Source organism: Felis catus, chromosome A3 (assembly GCF_018350175.1).
Source record: "Felis catus isolate Fca126 chromosome A3, F.catus_Fca126_mat1.0, whole genome shotgun sequence".
In the NCBI taxonomy this organism is placed as follows: Eukaryota; Metazoa; Chordata; class Mammalia; order Carnivora; family Felidae; genus Felis; species Felis catus.
The window spans coordinates 104,851,422-104,872,912 of record NC_058370.1 but is presented as its reverse complement, the minus strand read 5'-3'; the positions used below and the strand labels follow the sequence as shown (position 1 = coordinate 104,872,912).

At 53.0% G+C, this 21,491-nt stretch overlaps 1 protein-coding gene across 9 annotated transcripts in view; it reads left to right on the top strand.

The window, feature by feature from the left end:
- GPAT2 (glycerol-3-phosphate acyltransferase 2, mitochondrial) overlaps positions 1–21,491 on the top strand; it is a 52,147-nt gene that overhangs the window by 11,890 nt on the left and 18,766 nt on the right. For 7 of the 9 annotated variants that reach the window (XM_045054626.1, XM_045054624.1, XM_045054625.1 and 4 more), the window contains exons 3-5: positions 9,538–9,662; positions 9,991–10,032; positions 14,508–14,593. The gene's annotated coding sequence lies outside the window, so the exon portion shown is untranslated. The remainder of the gene's footprint in view (positions 1–9,537; positions 9,663–9,990; positions 10,033–14,507; positions 14,594–21,491) is intronic. The other 2 variants (XM_045054623.1, XM_045054622.1) reach the window with 1 other exon arrangement.

Here is a 21,491-nt window from a genome sequence, read left to right as displayed (position 1 = left end):
ATGGAACATCTCTTCCCAAAATTCCCCGAGAAAAGGGGCCGACGAGGCAGCTATGTCTGCAAATGTCTTCAGCGTATCGTCACGCTTGATGCGTAGTTGGGCCAATGTATTCATCCAGGTTCTTGTAGCAGATGGCTGGCTCCAGGGAGGATTTGACCCCCTGGCTGGTTGACCCTTTTGGCCCCCAGCTGCTGCTGGGGCAGCTCCCCCTGACCTTGTGCACATGTCCCTCTCTCGACCTCCATTGTAACATCCTGTCACTAACCGCCCTCGCCGCCCCCCTCCACCCCCGCCTGGCGATCATTACAAACAAACACAGCAAATAGGCAAGGAAAACGCTAACGGGCAGCAACTTTAATTCCCAGCCAGGCGCATGGAGATCGCATTCCAGGAAAGTATTTTGACGAGACGCACCTCCTGGGCAGAAATGGAAAGCATTAATAAGAAAAAAAAAAAGAGAGAGAGAGAGAGCCCACCCCTGCCTCTCCCAAACTCTGCTCTAGCAGTAGCTGCCTCCTGTTTGAGAAGACCTACATCTCAGGAATATTAAGTTTTTTATTGGGGTTCCTCCCCCCTTTTTTTCTTTGTTTTGGCAGAGAGGGCGTTTATTTTTTGAATGAGTACAGCAGCAGTCGAGGTAGACATGGGGTAACAGCCAAGCTAGGCTGAGGCCTCCTTTTGCCTTGGCTGGGGGCGGGGGGGGGTGCGGTGAGGCGTGGGGCCTTTTGCTGGGCCTCACTGGCCACGCAGCCTCCCAGTCTGTGGCATTGTTTCAGGACTCCCGGTATTAGAACGAATGGACAAATAGGACGTCGGGTGGCTCGGTCGGTTGAGCGTCTGACTCTTGGTTCCGGCTCAGGTCGTGATCTCATGGTCCTGGGATGGAGCCCCGGGATTCTCTCTCTCTCCCTCTCTCTCTGCCGCTCCCCTGCTCTCTCTCTCTCTCTCTCTCTCCTCTCAAGATAAATAAACTTAAAAGAATAAATAAAAAAAAAAAGAAGGAACGGACAAGTAGAGCGCAGGGAGCAGGCACAGTGGTGCCCAGCCTGGGATCCCGGCCGGGGGTTGCTGGTGCAGATCAAACACCGTCAGCAAGCTCATGCTGCTGAACTGGGGCCATCTCCTGGAGAGGCACGGGGAAGATGTGACCCCCCTGCTCATCCTTGGGGAGGCAGGAAGGGACTGGACTGACTCCATCACTCTCACTCCGACCTCCCGTGGAGAAACTCAAGGTTGGTGGCGGGCTTGAGGTCACCAGCAGCTAGTCCGGGACCCTCTGAGTGCCCCTCGTGGATGCTCGCCATCCCACTACACGCACCCGGACTCCTCCTCCAGCTCTGCAGACCCCAGGGAGGGGGTCCACTGCAGGGACTGGGCCGGGTTAGTCATAGCTCAGCAGTTGGGAGAAGGGACGCCCCAGCAGCCACCTTCGGGGTCTTTCTGGGTGTGCAAGAAGCCTCTGAGAAGCGGGACCGCGTACAGAACATGACCCCATTTGTGTAGAAAACAAGGACTATGTATTTTGTGAGAAAACGATGAATATCTTACTCCCGTATTTGAATTTTAGAAGGTTCAGAGGAAGACCCCCCCCCCCAAATTGTTAATAATGATTACTGGGGAGAAGGAAACGTTTCATCGTAGACATTTGGTACCTGTTTACCATGAACAAGTATATATTTTTGAATGGAGTGTTTTTATGAAAAAATAATACCAGCTGAAGTTACTATCTCTAGGGACAGAAACTTGTTTGGGGGAGCAGGAAGTAGTTAAAAGACACATTAGCATTGCCTAGAATATTCAAGTGTGTGGGGTTTTGGGTTTTTTTCTTACAAAAAGATGTTCTTGAGCAACTTAAAAAAATCTTGAAAACCTAGTAAATAAATAAAAAATAAAACTCTTGGCTGCAGCTCCTGAGCACTGCCCCCCCCCCCCCCCCCGCCCCATCCCTCCTCCACTGCCACCCTGCCTGGGAGGCTCAGGTCTCAGGAAGGCAGATTTGGTCTGCAGCTGAAGGAAGGCCTGCAGAGGCCACACTGGCTGGACTCAGGCCCAGAGTGTCTGTGTGCTGTGGCCAGGGCAGCTCGGCGCTCAGGAACCCAGTTCCATGGGCCTCTAGGAGGGGGGCTCAGAAGTCACAGCATATATCCAATCCTGCCATTAGCTTCAGGGGAGCAGGGCCGGCCCCAGGAACCCGGTCCACATCCCCAGAAATGGCTGGTGCTCTTGCCACTGAACCCTGCTCCCTCCCCACATGGGCAAAGCACCATTCCAGTCTCCAAAGCCCCTCCAAGCCACTCTCGTTGAGTTCCCAAAGGGGCCCTGGCTGACCCTGAGCCGGGCTGCAGGGTCCACACCTTTGCCTGGTGAGAGGCTTGACTCAGCATGGGCTGGGGGAGTGGGTGTGCTTGGGAGAAGAGGTCCCAAGCCCCTTCCCGGCACCAAACTCCCTTCCCCCTCCCCACCCCCCTCTGCTCTTCGGTGGCTGGCGGGGAGGCATTGTTCAGCACCTGACAGCTCCCTCTGCTCCCCCAGCTCCTGCCTCCCTCACTGTCACGTCAATTTGGACAGCTGTCATGCCAGCTCTGAAACACACCCAGTTTCCCCCACTCAGTTCTGGAAAGAGCCCTGGACAGGAGCCAGGAAACCCAGCCTGGAGTCCTCACTTTGCGTCAACCAGTCTGGCGACCTTGGCATTCTTTTCCCTGGGGAGTGAGAGGTATACCACCTTCCTGCCCAGCTGGACAAGAACATCAGGAGAGTTGAGGGCTGGAGGAGGGAGGGTTTTTATTTATTCAGCATTCAGCATTTACTAAGAACCTGTAGCATGCCAGGTGCAGTGCTAGGGGAGACTCTGATAAAGAAGAAGGGGTCTTTAACATCGAGGAGCTCACAGTGCATTGGGGTGAGCAGCTGACGAGTGGACAGAGAATTATCTGGGAATTCTACCGTGAAGGCATTTGAAGTAACAAAACAGGGCCTTGAGTTCTGCCTGGGGGAGCTTAGAAGTTTGCAGAAGAGGGAGTTTTTGATCTGGGCTTTGAGGGATGGCTAAGAGTTCACCAATTAGAAGAGACCGGAGGAGGCCCATCGGCAGCAGGCAAAACAAAGAAAGCAAAACATGTTTCACCTAGAGATGCATTAGAAGGGTTGTGGTGGAAGATGAGGCTGAAAAGGCAGGTGGGCACCAGATAGTGTTTGGCCTTTGTGTTAGAGTACTTTTGGCTGCAACTGAAGGAGTTTGCCCATCTAAAATGTGTAAATGCACGTGATGCTTTTATTATGTCACATAACAAATAGAGGCAGGGCGTTGCCAGGGCTGGCTAATTTAGCAGCTCAATGATGTAGTCAAGGACCATTTTTCCCCCCCCGCTTTGGGCTTGTTTCCTCATGGTCACAAGATGGCTGCCACTGCTTAGACAACATGTCCTCACACATCCAAAGACAGCAAATGGGGAGTTTCCCCAGAAGTCTCAGCAGACGCCCCCCCAGGTCCCTTCACACACACACACACACACACACACACACACCCCAGTTCTCACATTATCCCCTAGAGGGAGGAAGGAAGGGTAATTGGCACGGGGTCACCCCGAAGAGCAGCGATCTAACTTGCTCAAGGGTTCCCTGAAGGCTGGCTGTCTCTGTGGGGAATGTGCAGATGGCAGTGGAAAAGTCAGGGAACCCGGAGCTCAGGACAGGCTCAGGATACATGGCGGAGTGGGGACACCGTGCCAAACTCTTCCCCCTCAAGGCTGAAATCTCTCCATTAGAGCTTTGTTTGCGCCTTTGGATTAAGCATCACCCTCCTCTGTTTCACAATGTGAACACCAGTAGCAAGGCAGAGACACTCAGGCCACAGTGGGAGGCCTGTCCAGAAAGGCCAAGGGCCCAGGGCGTCTTGTTGGGGAGGAGGCTCTAAGAGAGAAGAAGGGGCCACCCAAGATGATCTCTGCTGATGTCCCTGGATGCTCCCAGTACTTCCTCTTAGAGCCCTCACTCTGCCAATGACGCCTGTCATGGTTGTGGCCGCAGAGGCCCGGGCTGGGGGTGGGTCAGTCGGGGGGACAGTGCGGCCGGGGGCAGAGTCTTCCCTGAGTGCTCCCTGATGGCAGGGGCACTAGCGTTCTGCCGTCTTTCCAGACCAGGCAGCTGAGGCCCAGAGAGCTCTGGCACACAGCTGAGCGTAAGCAGAGGGAAGAAAGGCAAGGCTTCTGTACGTGCTGCCGGGGGGTGAGAGGGCTGTGGGTGGGCTAGAGGTCCCCCCTCCCTCACAGAGCAGTGCCATTAGGTTGGCTCCAGGCTCCCCACAGGCAGGTGTGAGAGACAAATAAACTTCCCTCTTGTTCACACGCTGTTACTCAGAGCCGAAATGAATCCCAAGGGGCATGAGCCCGTCGCCTTCTAAAGTCCTGCGAGGTGGCCAAGTGGCTTCTGGGAATGAGTTCCTTCGCCACGCACCCCCTCCTCGACCATCCCTGAGCCGCCACCTCCCTTCTCTTCCACTTGGTTCCTTGATACACGTCATGTCCCCCACTGTCCTGTGAGTCACCCCCATCCCCCCCTCCCCATCTCTCCCACACAAGTGGGACACATCATCCCCGCCTCCCCAGTCCGCTCTTCCCCTGAACGCTTTCCTGAGGCTGACTGGAGGTGGGGGCGGGCGGGTGGGCAGGGCCCCAAGCACACCCTGCCTCTCACCCTGCCTCTCACCTCCCAGCCTACCCCCTGCAGGGCGCTCTTCGGTCAGATGTGGAGACTGACCCCGTTGGAGGGGCAGTGTTGGGGGAAGGTGTTCAGTTCCCAAGAGCTGACAGAGTGAGCTTTCAGAAAGTGTGACCGGCTGTGGTACCTGGACAGGCTCCTTACCCCTCCAGTCAAGGCCCAACTCTCATTAGCTGGCCGTGGAGCCCACAGGCCCAACACTAGGCGGGTACTCCTCTAGGTGATGGCACTGCGTCTCCAAGAGGGCCCCTCTGAGAGGCACAAGCTCCAGTAGGGCCGCTGGGGTTGAGCTTCAATCCTCCGCGGTTGGTTCATTCCTCAGCTGCTCTGGCCAGCCGCCCCCGGCTGGGGACAAAGCCAGAGAAGGCACCGGGCGGGAACGGGCAGGGCTGGCCTTCAGTGCTGTCCGCCCTCCATCCTGCTCTGTGGTCACTCTTCTCGACCTCAGGTCCCCTTTAACAGAATGGGGGTAGATGTTCTTTGAGCTTCCTCCGGGTTCCGACGTTGAAACTGACACCTATTTCTGTTTGTAGCTGTGTGACTTTGGTCACATTGCTTGCGCTTCCTAGGCCTCATTTTGATTCCATGTGAGTGAAATGGACAACGAGAACCCCTGGAGATTAGATCTTTGGGATGGAAGAATTGTAACAACAGTGACCCCGTGGCCCTCTAGCATTTGCAAGGTGCTTTTACCCAAAATATCTCATTGGACCCTCCCAACAACCCCGTGAGGCGGTGTTCCTTTCACCGCCGGCTCGCGGTTGGAGAAACAAAGGCCCAGCTATAGGGGAACAGGTGGAGAGAAGGGCCTTGCCATTCTGTCCCCTGTCACCAGATGAAAGGCCAGATCCCCAGGGAAAGGCCCGGGCATAGCACGAGGGAATGGTGGCCCAGAATGCCCGCCTCCTCACCTTTCTCTCCTGGGTTGGGATCTCTGGGAAGGCAGATGAGAGGTGGCCCCTCCCCGAGTGCGGGTTCGAGGGGGCAGAGAGATGCTGCTGACAGCTGTGCAGATAATTGTCACTTCTCCGTCGCTGCTAATAGCATGTTTAGCTTGCGACTCCTCTGTTTGCCTGGTGCCTCCCACGGGCCCCGAGCTGGGAGTCTCTTAGCTTCTGCTTGGGCTAGGAGAGTGATGACAGAGAGTGTTCCCCAGCCCTGACCACAGCCAGCAGTCTACTTGGACCCTGGACTTGGTGGGGGTGCCCTGCAATTCCATGCCTGGGCTCTGCCCCACCCTAGGAAGATCCCTCCAGGCTCTGGGAAAATGGAAAAGGCCTCCTGTTCTTGGAAACCCGGCTTCTCCATCCCTCCAAGCCCTACTGCTCTGTGAATCTCTTGCCCCCATGCAGGAGGACCTAGTGAGGGAGGATTCTGCATCTGAATGGAGTGGGCTTCACAGAGTGGGCAGGACTGGGGCCGGCCCACCTCTAGATTACACTTGGACCCCTCCTTCCTACCTGCTTACCTCCACGGACCACCATGGGACACATCCTACATACAGATCTGGTCCTGCTAGGACAGGTTGGACCCCTAGTCCCCAAGGCACAGTCAATCCTGAGCCCCTACTTGCCAGGTTAGTAGACAACCTAGCTCACACTCTGGGGGGCTGCTTCTCCCCCTGGCTCGTCCGCAAACCCAAGCGTTCATGGGCTTTCCAAAAGTGCCCTGCCAGATTTCCCTCCTGAAGACCCTTCAGGCTGGCTGTTTCCATTGCCCTTGGCCTGGTAAGTTATTGTCGCACGGTGGCCCTGTCTTCCTCACTCCGGGGTGTAGCCCTTGGCTGATGAAAGGCTTTTCCCTTGGGAGTCCGTGGTCCTCTGCTGGGCCACATTCTGGTGACCCACTTGCCCAGACAAGATGGACCCCACAGTGAGCAGCGGAGAGCAGCTAGGGCAGGGGAGTGGGGGTTGGGAGAGTCTCTCTGTTCACTGCCTGTCTTAGGGAGGCACTTAACTGATGATGTTATGATTCCTTGTTTACCATATGCATCACTTCTGGAATGTTCCTTCCAGGAGGGTAAGGGCTTGGTCCCATGCATGGCAGTCTCTCCAGTGCCTAGAGCAGTACTAGTCTGGCCTAGACCCAGTACTCAGTTACCATTTGCCGACTGAATAAACGTGTACACGTTTTTGTTCTCTTTTCCCTTAACATCATTTCACGAAGAATTTTCCAAGGTTGCCATTTTTCCTGGCCGCGTCATAAATATTCTGCCTTATTGACACATCATCCATCCGCTCCACAACTTGCAGAGCCTTTTGGCTGATTCCAGTTTTGTACTATTATAAATAATGTTGCTATAAACAGCCGTGCACATATAGCTATTTTCCCCTTGCAATTATGTCTTTGGGAGGAATTCCAAAGAGTGGGATTACTGGGTCAAGGAACATGGCATATTTATGGCCCTGGTTATGGTGGGACTGGATGACGATCCGTCCCCAGGATGGCCCTAAGCTTTGTCTCTCAGTGCCGTCCACAAAACCCTTTGGTGCCTGGAGAGGTGCTCTCCCTGGCTCCTGATGGGCTGTGGGGCCAGGTGCAGTGACAAGGGAGTTTGTGGAGGGGTCAGAAGGAGGTGGCTGTGGGGACAGCAGAGATGGGGCGTGTCCCCCAGTTCCCGGGGGCCAGGAACCCTGCTCTGGGAGCCTGGGAAGGCCACTTCCTCTCTCAGACCGCCTTCCTTCTCTGGGATCAGCTCCCTCCCGTCCTGGAGAACCCACCCCCGTCTCTGAGAGGGGAGCAGTATCCACCTGGGAGCTGCAAGAAGGGGCAGACCCTGGTGCCTCAGCTATTTCTGGCTTCCCTCCTCAAGGCCCTTTGGTGGAAGGCCACGTCTGGGGAGAAACAGGAGGCGTGGAAACAGGTTTTGAGCGAAGGTCGGCATTACCTTAGAGAAAGGGTCCGCTATCTCCAGTCTCCCCCCAAAGGCTCCGTCTGCCTCGCACTTCCTTGCTCCCTGAGCTCCCTTAATCCATCATCAGTCCCCAGACCCAGGGTCCTGGATGGTAGAGGGGGAAGGGTCCACATCAGCCCCTTCTGGACCCTGATCTAGAACCTGCCTTCTGCTGGAGGGGAGGGCGGCCAGGGTGTGCCCGTCTCCAGGCGTACCTGTCCAGTCCCGAAGAGACTCAGTCACAGTTGGTGAAGCCGGCCTGCTCCTTGGATGCCTGCACTTGATGGGGACCTTGCAGGCTTTATGCCTGATGGAGCCTGGTCCTCGTGATGAATGGTGTGCTGGGAAAAGGGGCTGCTGTTTCCAAGAGCTGGCGGAACCAACCCCAGCAGTGCTGGGTGGCCGAGACCTGGGTGCCCCCAGCACGGGGAGGGAGGAGTTGGGGCTCCCAGTGTCCCTTGGCTCTCCTTGAAACTCCTTCCAGGCCTCCGGTGGCAAGAAGGTCTGTGGGAAAGAGTACAGAAAGAGCATGGGACTTCCCATCCTGCCTGTCACTAACTGGCTGTGTGACCCACGCTCCCTGGGTGGGTCAACAGCCGTTGACGCCAGGGCACTGACACTCACTCCTGCCCTGTGTGGTTTCTGCAGTGGCTTGGGTCAAGGCCTCAGCAGGGTGGGCCTCGCAGGGTGACTGACCTGATCCAGAGCTAGCTTCGGGGCCGGAACCAGACGGGTGGGAGCCTGGAAGGAGCCCGGTCCCTGCCTCCTGAGGTCAGCCCTTGGCCAGGTGCTAGGAGCCCCTCTAGGTAGGGGTGCCAGCCCTCTTTCCTCAGCCTCCCCTCCTCTTCCCATGCCTCACTCAGCTTCGCAGAGATGGGAAGCTTTTTGCTGGCTGATGAGGGAAACAATGGCTTTGGGAGCGTGTGGGTGCACACGGGGGGGGGGGGGGGGGGGGAGCGTGTGGGTTGTGTGATTTTCCCGGACAGGCAGGCGTGAGAGGGAGAAGAAATTATTCTGTCTAAAATCTCAGAGATGAGTTCTTCTCCAGAGCTGGCAGAGGGACTGTTTCATGGCTGGGTGGGGAGGCACGAGAGAAGGTGGGCCATTCCCAGGGGCAGGCGTGAGGCAGGGCAGGGCCAGTCCCTCGTGAGGATCCCCGGCAGGCCATGGCGACAAAGATAACATTTTATATTTGCCCAGGCATCACCCCTTGCAAGAAGCCGTGACACCCATCATAGCAGCCGGTCCTCACCAGAACCCAGAAGGACCATCGGGCAGCCAGACCTTGTAATTAACCCAGCTTACAGATGAGGAAACTGAGGCTCCAGGGTATTAACTGACTTGCCCAGGTCAGAGAGCCAGTTAGTGATAGAGCCAGGGCTTGAACCCAGGCCTCTGAACCCTGAAGCTCACCTCTGCCTGGCACCCACTCCTTAATGTCCACATGGTTTCTGAAGATGAAGACGGTGAGGGACCACCAGAGCAAGGAGCTTATGTTGTGGATCCTTAGGTAGAATTTTTCAGAGGTTCCCTCCCATCCCCCACCCCCTCCCCAGACTCGACCTTCAGAAGTATTGTCTTTCATGCTGGAAGGGGGAAAAGGTTGGGTTGAGGAGAAGGCTGTCCTCCTGGGACCCCAAGTTCCGAAGTGTGGGGAGTGGGGGCCTTGGCAACCCTGGGATTCACAGGGAGTCTCCAGCAATCTTTCGGACTTCTAGCTCCCAGCCTTGATGTGTTTTTGTCTTTGTTTTTGCACCACAGAAAAGGAGCAAGCTAACAATGGCAGGAAACTGAAGCCTCCCCAAGAATCTCCGCCTCCTTTGCTGGCAGCATTTCATTAGCATAGTGGGACTTCCTGTAGGGATGGGCCAGTGAAAGGAGAGTGGTCATTCTGGTAGTCAGTGGGGCTGTTTCTTCGATTCCAGGCTCATCGTGGTTGACTTCTCCGTCCACTGCAGTTCAGGCCTGCGGCATCTGATTGCTCTGACCAACCAAACGTCACAGGAAGCGATGTGCGTGTGACTTCCAGGAGGAAGCTTTAAGAGCCCATGTGAGTCTCCCCCATCTCTTTCCGTGTTTGTGAGGTCCTGGATGCACCTGTTGAGATGCAGCCTCCATCATACTGGGTCACTGAGTGACGATATCCACGGTGGACATGTTGCATGTGTAAGACATTGCACTGCTTTAAAGCCATTGAGATTTGGGGGCTGTTTGTTACCACAGCATACCCGAACCTGTCCTGACTGATAGTCACCAAGTTGGCCAGTAAGAACCTTGCCTAAGACTTTAGAATTAGGACCTAGGCCTTTCTAGTGGGCTAGACCCATGATATGTAAACCTTATTGCTTTGTTTTTTTTCCATGGGGATGTGGAAGCAGAGAAATCATTCTTTAAAGAGAGAGAAGAAAACAGGAACACAGGTAAGGAGAGATGGAGAGATATCCCTAGCATTATTCTTCTTGCCTAACATCTGGATGCATAAAAATCCCTGTGTCCTTTTATGAAAGGCTTCTCCCCACACCTTTTTTAAAAGCTTATTTATTTATTGGGAGAGAGAGAGAGCACAAACCAGGGAGGGACAGAGAGAGAGGGAGAGAATCCCAAGCAGGTTCCATGCTGTGGAGCCTGTGCGTGGAGCCTGACACGGGGCTTGAACTCACAAACCGTGAGATCATGACCTGAGCCGAAATCAAGCATTGGATGCTTAACTTATAGCCATCCAGGCACCCCGAAAGCCTTCCCCTTTTTATTATAGAAGCTTGGGTTGGTTTAGGTTGCTTCCAACCAAGAGCCCTAATACAGAGTGAAAGGGGATTTGAGGACAAGTCTCCCTTTTACGGATGAGGTCGCTGGGGCTCATGGCGGTCAAGTGGTTTGTCCAAGGTCATAGCCATTGAGGACAAATGTTCACGTGCTCCCTTTCTTGGTGAAATAATTCAAACGGTAACAATAAAAATGTTAGTCTTCACTTCTCCTTCTCCCAACCCACCCTCCAAAAATCACTGCTCATCAATTTGGTGGGCATTTTACTAGAACTTTAAAAAAATGTGTTACAAACATATGTGTGTATATATATATATATATATATATATATATATATATATATATATGTATATTTACCCCACTCGGTTTTATTAGAAAAATGGGATCATATTATCCCCATTTTTCTGAACTTCGCTTTTTTTCACTCATCAGATTGTTGACACTTGCAAATTCTATCTGTGCCTGGCCAATCTGGTGATAGGGAGAGAAGGGGTGGATGAGGCCAGGGGCCAGATTCAAAGGACTGAAGGTCAGAAAACCCTCTAGGCAGTGGGTGTGGGGGTGAGAGGGAGACTCAGAGTGGGAACCTTCCAGGCACCTGCACAGCCCGCTTTGAGGCCCCTGACAACCCTCCCAGGCAGCCAGCTCCTCTGGCCAGCTCTGCAAGGATGGGGAGTTTGGCATTTCGTTTAAGTTAAAATCTGCTTCCCCTGTGAGTCCTCCCACTGGCCCAGTACCTCTCCATTAGTTCCTGGGGCAAACTGCTTTATCTGCCTTCCTGCCCCCCACAGTAGATCAAGAAGGAGTGGGTGCGACTCCCTCATTCTCACACCAGGGCCTCAGCAGCCCCAGTGATCAGCTCTGTAAAGGGCGGGTAACAAATGGCCAGGAAGAAATCCAGAACTCAAAGGCAGAGAACCAAAGGCCCAACAGCTTACAGAGAATGGAGAGCAAACCAAAACAGCCAGAAGGCAGGCAGGCAATTAAAGGAGGGGGCTGAGTTTTCAATTAACAGGCTTCACCGCTAGCAGCGGATAATTAACAGATTAGCAGGGCCGGTAGCAAGGATCGGGGCAGGCACTAGCGGTGGAGGAGAACTGGGGCTCCAGATTCCACAAGAATGAAAAGGAATCTTCCAGCTTAGGAACCGGAGGGCACTGGACTAAACAGGGACATAGCGTGCAGGCTGGAATGCAGGGGAGAGGCCCAGAGGGCAGGGGTAGTGCCCGATTGCCTCCTGGCCGGAGAGGGCCCTTGGTTTGCAGAGCCCTCTCTCCCTGGGGAGGCGCTGAGGAGGAGATTTATGAAACTATCGGGGAGTCATGGTGTTGACATCCCTTGAACTTGCGCATTGCCGTACAGCTCACAACAAGCATGCAAAGTCATTGGGGGCAAAGCTGTATAATACAGACTTGAGAGCAAGGACTGTGACATTAGACACGCCTGAGTTAAAAACTTGTTCTCATTTCCTGACTGCGTGTGCCTCATTGGACATCCTCGCTGCTCTCTCAGACATCCCTGCTCCTTTCTAGGTAGGCAGGGCCACACCAAAGCATAGAAGAGCCAGTGTGCAAGCCTCCAGCTGTATCCTCCCCTGCCAGGGGGTTTGGGAAGGCCACTGTTCCAGAGAGCAGAGCCTCAATCAGCCTGAATCCCTGAGTGACCTGTGCGGAGACGATGCTCCTGCCAGCCCCCTAGAGACATATAGTGGGAGCCAGAATGAACTATTGTGTTGGTATGAGATTTCAAAGATGTCGGTTACAACAGCAAACCAAGCCCTGTCCTGACTATTCCACGGAGTCACCCCCACCTCCCCGAGGCTCTGTTTTCTCAGACATGAAATGGCCAAGAATGATCCCCACCTCGAATGACTATGGTGAGAGTAAGGGAGATGATGTGTAAGTTGGCTGAAGGGTATTCTCAGCTCCTAGGTCCCATACCCCCTGTAGAAAACGGCAGTGTTGCCACAGGCCAAGGTCAAAGACCAAGGACGCTTTTTGGCCCCAACTAGTGGCTGGAACCTTTAAGTGCTGAGCAGATTTTAACGGTTGAGCTCCATGGGATGCTGGAGGCCTGGGCTGCACCCTCCTGGGGAGGGGGGACGCCAGGTCAGCTCCCCCCCCCCTTTCTGGCTTCCCCAGCTCTCTTCTGTCTGCAGTGTGGGGAGAGGGGCTGAGGGCTGCTACCATCATTCACGCCTGGGGAGGGCTGGCTGGGCCAGTCGGTCCAGAGCTGCTGGCCCCAGCCGACTTCCCTTGGTTCTTTCAGGCCCCAGGGCTATAAGTGACTCCTGTGACCTGTCCACAGCGTGGCCCCCCGCCCCAGGCCCTGCCTCTGCTCTTCTCCTGCAGCTAAGCTTCCCTCCCTCTCCTGGCCACCCCTTAAGGCTACCACCGACATCACCTTCAGCCTGTTCCCAGCTGGTCCCACCTTCCCCCAAAGACGAGGAACAGAGTTACAGCCATGGAGGCGGCTTTCTGTTCTCCTCCACTCTGGTTTTGGCCTGTTCCCCACTGTTCCTGTTTGGTCTATAAGATCAAACCCATTTTTTTTTTTTTTTTCCCAGCTGATCTCATTCCTCCTGGAGTTTCTGATGCTCCGCATCCAAAGCCCAAGCAACGGTTTCTGTCTACTTTCCAAATATGAAGCCGTCTCACACTCTCTCTGTAGTTGGCTCCCTGCTCCGAGCTCACCTGATTCTTTAGAGGCAGAATGTTCCAGGCACAGGCTTTTAAAATTTCCTTCTTAGCCTGTGCGTGTTCCCGTGGGACTCTCCACCCTCGATCCAAGGAGCTGTCATTTCCCCCAAGCCGGTAGCCACGCCTGTCTTCTCTGGGGCCTTCCTGTCCACCATGATTGAGCCCACTGACCCCTCTGGACTCTCAGATGCACAAACACAATCGGGGTGCCCCCACGGCCACTGAGGATCCTGATTAGGAAAGAACTTGACTCTCAGATGTCTTACCCAGAGCCGCAGATCAGCAGGGGTTGGCAGTTTCCCTTGTGTCTCTCACAAATGAATCCCTGTCCAGGCTACTGCTAGCTGTTGCCACTCGAGCAACCAGAGGTATGGCCACTATGCAGTCCACCACAGTAGCCACTGGCCATGTGTGGCTCATGAGCACTTGAAGTGTGGCCGGAAAAATGGAGATGTCCTGTGAGTGTAAAATGCACACGGGATTCTGAAGACAGGATGAAAACAGAATGTGGAACATCTCATTAATAATATCTAACACATAGATTATCTAATTAATACCATAAATGTCTCATTTATTTGTATCGATTATATGTTGAAATGACAGTATTCAGAACACGTTGCTTTAAAACATTATTGAAACTGATTTTGCCTGTTCTTTAAAAAAATTAAAAAAAAAATTTTTAATGTTTATTTCTTTTTGAGAGACAGAGAGAGACAGAGCACGAGCGGGGAAGGGGCAGAGAGAGGGAGACACAGAATCTGAAGCAGGCTCCAGGCTCTGAGCTGTCAGCATAGAGCCCGACGCGGGGCTCGAACTCACGGACTGCGAGATCATGACCTGAGCCGAAGTCAGATGCATAACCGACTGAGTGACCCAGGTGCCCCTTAAAAAAATTTTTTTTAATGTTTATTTATTTTTGAGAGAGAGAGAGAGAGAGAGAGAGCAGGAGCAGGGGAGGGGCAGAGAGAGAGGGAGACGCAGAATCCATGAAGCAGGCTCCAGGCTCTGAGCTGTCAGCACAGAGCCCAACACGGGGCTCGAACTGGTGAACTGTGAGATTGTGATCTGAGCTGAAGTCAGATGCTTAACCCATTGAGCCACCCAGGTGCCCCTGTTCTTCTTATGTGTCATATGTGGCTGCTAGAAATATAGGGGCGCCTGGGTGGCTCAGTCGGTTGAGCGTCCGACTTCAGCCAGGTCACGATCTCGCGGTCCGTGAGTTCGAGCCCCGCGTCGGGCTCTGGGCTGATGGCTCAGAGCCTGGAGCCTGTTTCTGATTCTGTGTCTCCCTCTCTCTCTGCCCCTCCCCCGTTCATGCTCTGTCTCTCTCTGTCCCAAAAATAAACGTTGGAAAAAAAAAATTTAAAAAAAAAATTAAAAAAAAAGAAATGTAGAAATGCAGAAATTTTTAATATTTTATTTCTGTTTTGCAGCGCCCGCCCCGGATGCCTCTCCATCACTCCCACCATGTGGAAGGCTGCTCTTGAAATGCTGTGTATTAACTTCCCATTGCTGCAGGGTAAGCACTTACCACCAACTCAGTGGCTTAACACAATACAAATTTACTATCTTATAATTCTGGAAGTCAGAACCCTGACCCAGGCATCGCTGGGTTAAAATCAGGATGGCTCCAGGGCTGTGTTCCTTTCTCCAGGCTCTACAGGACAATTTATTTTCTGCCTCTTCCAGCTTCTGCGAGCTGCCCGCACTCTTTGGCTTGTGGCCCCTTTCCATCTCCAAAGCCAGCAACTGCTGCTCGGGTCTCAGATCACGTCTCTTCTGCCTCCCTCTCCATGTTTAAAGGACTCTTGTGATGACATTGGGCCCACCTGGATAATCAGGATCATCTCCTTATTTTAAGGGCAGCTGCCCGGTATTCTTCATTCCGTCTGCAGCCAGAATTCTGTCTTACCGTATAACCTGTGCTGTGTAACTGTTTCCAGGGATCGGGACGTGCATTCATCCAGGTTCATTCTTCCGCCTTCCATCTGCTTTCTTATCCTGTTCAAACTGGCAAGATCTTGGAGGTGACTGATGTGGGGACATGTTTCATTTTCCCCGTTTCCCTCCCCACGGTGTCCTGGGAGCTGTTTTGGGATCATATGGTCCCAAGGAAACGGATTCCATCTTGAAGAGGGGGTGAGGGGAAAGGGAGCATCCGATGTGACTGAAGTGAATGAAGCTTTGGACACATAAGAACACGTGAAGTCCGGGGGCACCTGGGTGGCTCAAGTGGTTAAGCGACTTCAGCTCAGGTCACGATCTCGCGCTTCAGTTCCTGAGACGGAGCCCCGCGTTGGGCTCTCCGCTGTCAGGGCAGAGACTGCTTTGAATCCTCTCTCTGTCTCTCTCTTTTTTCCCCCCTCCCCTGCACGCTCTCAAAAAAAAAAAAAAAATGCATAAAGTCGGCCTTCAACCAGCCATCCTTCCCACGGGACCCTGCCTCCCGTAACCCCGAGGAGGACTCTCCTGCCTCTGCATCACCCCTCCCCTGGTGGGCAGTGCTTTGTCTCCGGTGTGCTAGTCAGCCTCAGCTAATCCTACGGCTGGACCGATGGGATAAGAGGTGGACGCAAGTATGAGCTGGACCATCAGACCCTCTTCCCCACAAATCCACAATAAGAATGCAGACACGCCGGCAGTCCATTGTCCAGGGGAACGTGGGAGCTGTAGGCTGAGGAAGCCTCTCTTTGTCCAGAGGGATAGAAGGTGCAGACAGCATGGGCGGAAAAGCCAAGGCGGGCTTGGAGGCAAGCCCGAGGCCAGGAGAGCCAGAGAGGGCGGCGGCTCCTGTCTCTAAGGGCTCTCCAGCTTGTGGTCCAGTCCCGCCTGAGGTCTGACCGCTCCCCTGGCCCAGCAGGTCTGAGATGTGCCACTCATCCTCAGAATAAATCCCCACCCACCTCTTTTTTTCTCTGTAGAGAAGTTGAGTGAGTTTCTATCACTTAAAATCAAAAGAGCCCGAGTAAGCCACCCTTCCCATTCCCACACCAACCCTGGGTCCCCAAACTAGCACCCCAGCCTTTTGGGGACCCTCGTGCGGATGCCAGACAGATGAGGCTCCTGAGACTCAAGACTTTCACCCAACTGCCAGGGTCACAGAGGCAGCAGCAAGTAGTGGGACTGCACCCCAGCTCTTCTGACCCCGAACCTGGTGGCCCATGTGATTAGTTGTCTACCCAACAGCCATTCTCCCCTTCTTCTCCCTCAAAGCCAGGGATGGTTACACAACCCAAATGACCAATGACAGGTGGCCTCTGAGTAGGGATTTCTTGTGAGACTCGGTGACTCTTCCCTTTGGCCTTTCCCTTTCCCCTTATTCCTCTCTGGACCATGAAGCTCTGCCTGAAAGGACAACGGGCGTCTTGTGACCATGAAGACAAAGGCACTTGCCGAGGATGACAAGGGAGGAAGCTGAAAGGACCCCGGTCCCTGATAACCTCACCCAAACCCCAGTGGCCTCCTGGCCTCTGGACTTCTTATTACTTGAGGTAAAAAAAAAAAAAAAAAACCCAAAGCTTATTTGCTTAAGATGCTATTGTCAGGCTTCTGTGGTTTTATGAGCCTGTGACTGATTCTCACCCGTGTCCTTTTGGTCATGGATGGAGTTTCCCAGCAGGAAAGGAAAGGGCTTCAGGGACTCTCTATTGTCATCATTTGGCACTATCAGGTTTGCAACGACAGACGGAAGATCGGCAGGAACTTGGCCTTCCTTGGTGCTCTAAAGGGGAAATTCTAGGAGGATTCCTTCATCAAAGAGGAGAACCCAAAGGAAGATGGCCACCACGGGAGTCGGTCGTTTCATTTTATTAGTAAAGAAACTGAGCTCCGTGTCAGTTAAGGTATTTTGGCTACCGGTAAAGAGGGCTCAACCAACGGAGGCCTAGTTGAATGGGAGTTTATTTTACCCACGTAACAAATCCATGTGGTTTTAGGATTGTCTCACAGCCCAGTAACGTGACAATGTGAGGTTAGCAGGTCTGAGATTTTCTTGGTATTTCCCTCACTGCAAAATGGCTGCCACGGCTCCAAAAATCACGTCCTCGCTTACCGGTGAACAAAACTGGAAAGAAGGGAGAAAGGCAGGGGAAAGAAAAGAGGTGAGGGCCTTCCCCACCTTTTCCAGAAATACCGCAGCCGGGTCCCCCTTCTGTGTCATCGCCTGGGAATGGGTCACATGGTTACACCTCGTTGCAGTGGAGGCTGCCCAGGCACGTATTTAACAAAGGGCAGAGGTACTGTCACAACTGCTTACACAGTCGTGATCTCTCCTCTGGCTGGGCGCATTGCCACCAAGCCGAATCAGGGGTGTGTTTGCAAGTTGTGAGTGCCTGCCACGTGGGTGACTGACAAGGGGATCCCACTTGTCCAGGATCAGACATTGATTGGTGAAGAAAACAGGGCTAGAACCCCAAACCCCTCTCCACTGACTTGTGAAGGGAAGAACCTCCGCGTCTCGGTGTCACAGATGCTGCTGGAGGGTCAGAATCCGGTACTGTTGGGGTAGTCCACACCCTGTAAGCCAGTGCCCTCTGCTGGAGACTGGCCAAGAATGAGTGCGTGATGAAATTCTGGCCAGTGAGATAAGACACAGAAGCTGCTAGGGGGATTCTGGGTAAAGTTCCCTTACTGTTAACAAGATGTAACCAGGAGAAGAAAAGAAGAAGAAGAAGAAGAAGAAGAAGAAGAGTAAACCAGGAAGAGGTGGTCTCTCTGCTGTGTGCAGTCATGTCTGGATGCGATGCCTGGAGCTGTGGCAGCCATGCTGTGATCATGAGAGAAGCTGCCCCAAGAGCAGAGCTGGCCCATTGAGGACAGCACGGGAAGCTGTCTATAAGATCAAACCCATTTTTTTGTTTTCAGCTGATCTCATTCCTCCTGGAGCTTCTGACGCTCCGCATCCAAAGCCCTGGGTCTCTACTGATGTCACTGTAGCACTGAACTAACCAGCCCTGAGCTGTCCTCCCTCGGGGCTTCCTCGTGCAGGAGACCTCTCTTTTATTGTTGAAGCCCCTTTGAGTTGGGCCTTCTATTTCTTTCAGCTGAAAGCACTCTAACCAATCGGTACATCTCTCTCTGCTGCATTTCCTGCTCCAGAGGCAGGTGCAGACCCGCACCAAGCCTCCCCATTCTGGGGGAAAGCAGTGCTACCTGTTCTTTGCCCACAGTTGGAGCTCAGCCTCTTGTAGCTGGCTGTTCATTAGGCAACATGCTGCCCACTACAGCCATGAAAAAGCCTGAGAACTGCGTTCAAAACCCCAGGCAGCGGGAGATGTGGCTTGAGGGGAGGTGTTGTGGGGGCCACATAAAGAAAGGTCTTCAGATCCCCATGCCTCCCCCCACCATAGCCCTGCCCAGCGCAGCCCAGCATTGCCCCCAGTGCCCTCAAGAGACAATGCAGCAGCCACCCACCAGGTGCTCGTGGGCCGGGTGGGGCAGAAAGTCTGGTGGTTAAGTGCTGGAGAATCCCCAGACCCTGGGGCTCGCCCAGAATGGGTTTTTGTTGAGGGATTGGGACCATTCTGTCTCTGCAGCTCTCGTGGTGCAGGATGAATACAGGCCAGTTAAGTACTTTTCTGGCAACTGATTATATAGATTTGCTTCCATATGAGCTCTCTTGCAATGACCCAGGACCCCAAGAGGGCCCTCCCCCAACCATTTATGTTGAAAACACTCTGAGCCTGCTAGCCTCTTTGCTTTCTGGGAAAGAGACCCTGGCAGGGAGAATGGCTTAGAGGGGGGCACTTCTGGAGGCATTTTCTTTGTCAGAGGAAATGCGAGAGGGCCTGAATGTCGCCCGGTCCCCCCCAGGCCACCCACCGCTAGCTGCCAAGTGGTCTGCAAATTGCAGATCTGATCCTTCTGCTCAGAGACTCTAATGGTGCCTGCCTCCCTGGGATGGCCAGGCCTGAGCCAGGCAGCAAGGAACCTCATATTCTGCTGTTCCGTCTTCATGTTGCTAAGCTCTTGCTTGGGCCATTCTCTCTATCAGGATTCCCAAACGGTCCCAGGTGATTATGCCACCCCGGCGTGGCCATCAGAGCCCTGGGGATTGGTTCAGGTGTGGGCATGTGACTCCGTGACTCAGGGTTAGTTGTGGGACTTTTGTGGGAACCTCTGGACGAGGGACGCCCACACTTCTGGGTTCATTGGCTGGAGACTGTACAGCTGGCATTGCTAGGGACCATCTTTGTCATCCAATGGGGTCAGCCTAGGAAGGAAGACAACCCAGAGGCAAGCCGATTGGAAGAGCACCCGGGGACATCCTGATGACATTATCTCAGTTCCTGAATCCGTTCTATACCTGAAACCTACCTCTAGGTCATTTCAGCCAGTAAATTCCCTCTATTAAAAATAAATAAAGAAACAAAATCGAACAATTTTAGGCTCTCTGTCATTCCCATTACAAGTCGTTACGAATATAAAGGCAGGACTCCCTCTGGGGCAGAATTAATGTCTCACTTCATTAGCATCCCCTGTCCTTTCTCTCCCTGCCCAGCTGTCCCCTTCTGCGGGAGTGGACCTTACTGTCAGCTGCTGCGGGGCCTCAGGTACAGTTCATTGTACTCTCAAGGGGAGTTAAGTTCCCCGGTGCATTATCATCTTTGGTCAATATAAAACGCCTCTCTTGTTTTCCTTATTCTCTTTTATCTCTACCCCACTTCCATTCCCTTCCTCCGCAGAGGCAACATGCTAATGGAACTCGTTCCTCCACCCCCTTGTAGGTGCTTTTGCAAGGTGGATATTGTCTTTATGGGTTTTTTTTTTTTTTTCCTTTTTTCTGCAAATGGTAGTGTTTTGGTTCTGGTGTCATTTCTCACATTTTACACTCAGCATTAAGGCCCATCCACGTTGCTATGTGTGCATTTAATCTCTCCTGCCTGCTGCATAATTCACGGCGTGAGCCATTCCCATGCTTCTTCCCACTCTCCCCGGGATGGACACCTAGGTTCTCTCTGACAACCCTTGTCCCCAGAACATCATGCTATACACGTCCTATGGACCTGCGCCCACTTCTTTTGCATCTCTACCTGGGAATGGAGTCACGGGGTTGTAGGGCTGTGTGCCCTTCACAGCAATATCTCCACCACGGCTGCTCTGGTCTGCCCTCCACCGCAGCACCCTCGCCGACATCCCCACATTTCCACCTGACGCTGACACTGGGCTTTATTCAGCTAAGTCTGGCCTGTCTGCAAGATTGCCTTAGTTCTCTGCTGCTGTGCAGCAAGTTACCACAAACGGCGTGGCTTGGAATAATATGCTTTTTTTTACCTCCTATTTTCTGTGGACCAGGAGTCTGGGTCTGGCTCAGCCGGGCGTCCTGCTCGGCCCGCAATCAAGGTATTGGGCAGGCTGCATTCTCGTCGGCGGCTCAAAGAGACAGAGAACTGCCTCCAAGCTGCCTCAGGCTGTTGGCAGAACTCATCTCCTTGTGGTTGTACAACTCAAGGTGGCTTGCTTCTTTTGGGGTCAGCAGGAGAGTCTCTGATCTCTATATCCTTTTTTTTTTTTTTAAATGTTTATTTATTTTGAGAAAGAGAAAGAGAATGAGGGAGAGTGGGGAGGAGGGCAGAGAGAGAGAGAGAGAGAGAGAAAGAGAATCCCAAGCAGGCTCCACAACACCAAAGCCCACCTGGGGGCTCGGTCCTATGACCTCGAGATCACAACCTGAGCTGATATCAAGAGTCAGATGCTGGGGCGCCTGGGTGGCTCAGTTGGTTAAGCGTCCGACTTCGGCTCAGGTCATGATCTCGCGGTCTGTGGGTTCAAGCCCTGCGTCGGGCTCTGTGCTGACTGCTCAGAGCCTGGAGCCTGTTTCAGATTCTGTGTCTCCCTCTCTTTCTGACCCTCCCCCATTCATGCTCTGTCTCTCTCTGTCTCAAAAAGAAATAAACGTTAAAAAAAAATTAAAAAAAAAAAAAGAGTCAGATGCTTAACCAACTGAGCCACCCAGCACCCCTCTACATCCTTTTTCAAAAACAACTCGCATGATTAGGTTTGATTCACCTAGGCTAATCTCCCTTCTGAGTAAATTAAAGTCAACTGACCAGGGGCTTTCATTACATCAGCAAATTCTCTTCACCTTTTCCATAATCCATAACCTAATCAGGGGTTGACATCCCATCACCTTTGTTATATTTCACTGGTTAGAGGCAAGCTTATAAGTTCTGCCTGTAGTCAAGGGCAGAGAATTATACAGGGTTTGGGCAGTGGGGCTCATCTTAGAATTCTGCCTACCACATAGGTGTAGCGTGATATTTTGGGTGGTGGTGGTTTTTAAATTTTGGTGAAGAATCCACATCATTAGTCTTTCTATCTTAACCACTTTAAGTATACAGCTCAGCGTTGTTGTTTTTATTTTTTTATTTTTTTATTTTTAATTTTTTTTTTCAACGTTTATTTATTTTTGGGACAGA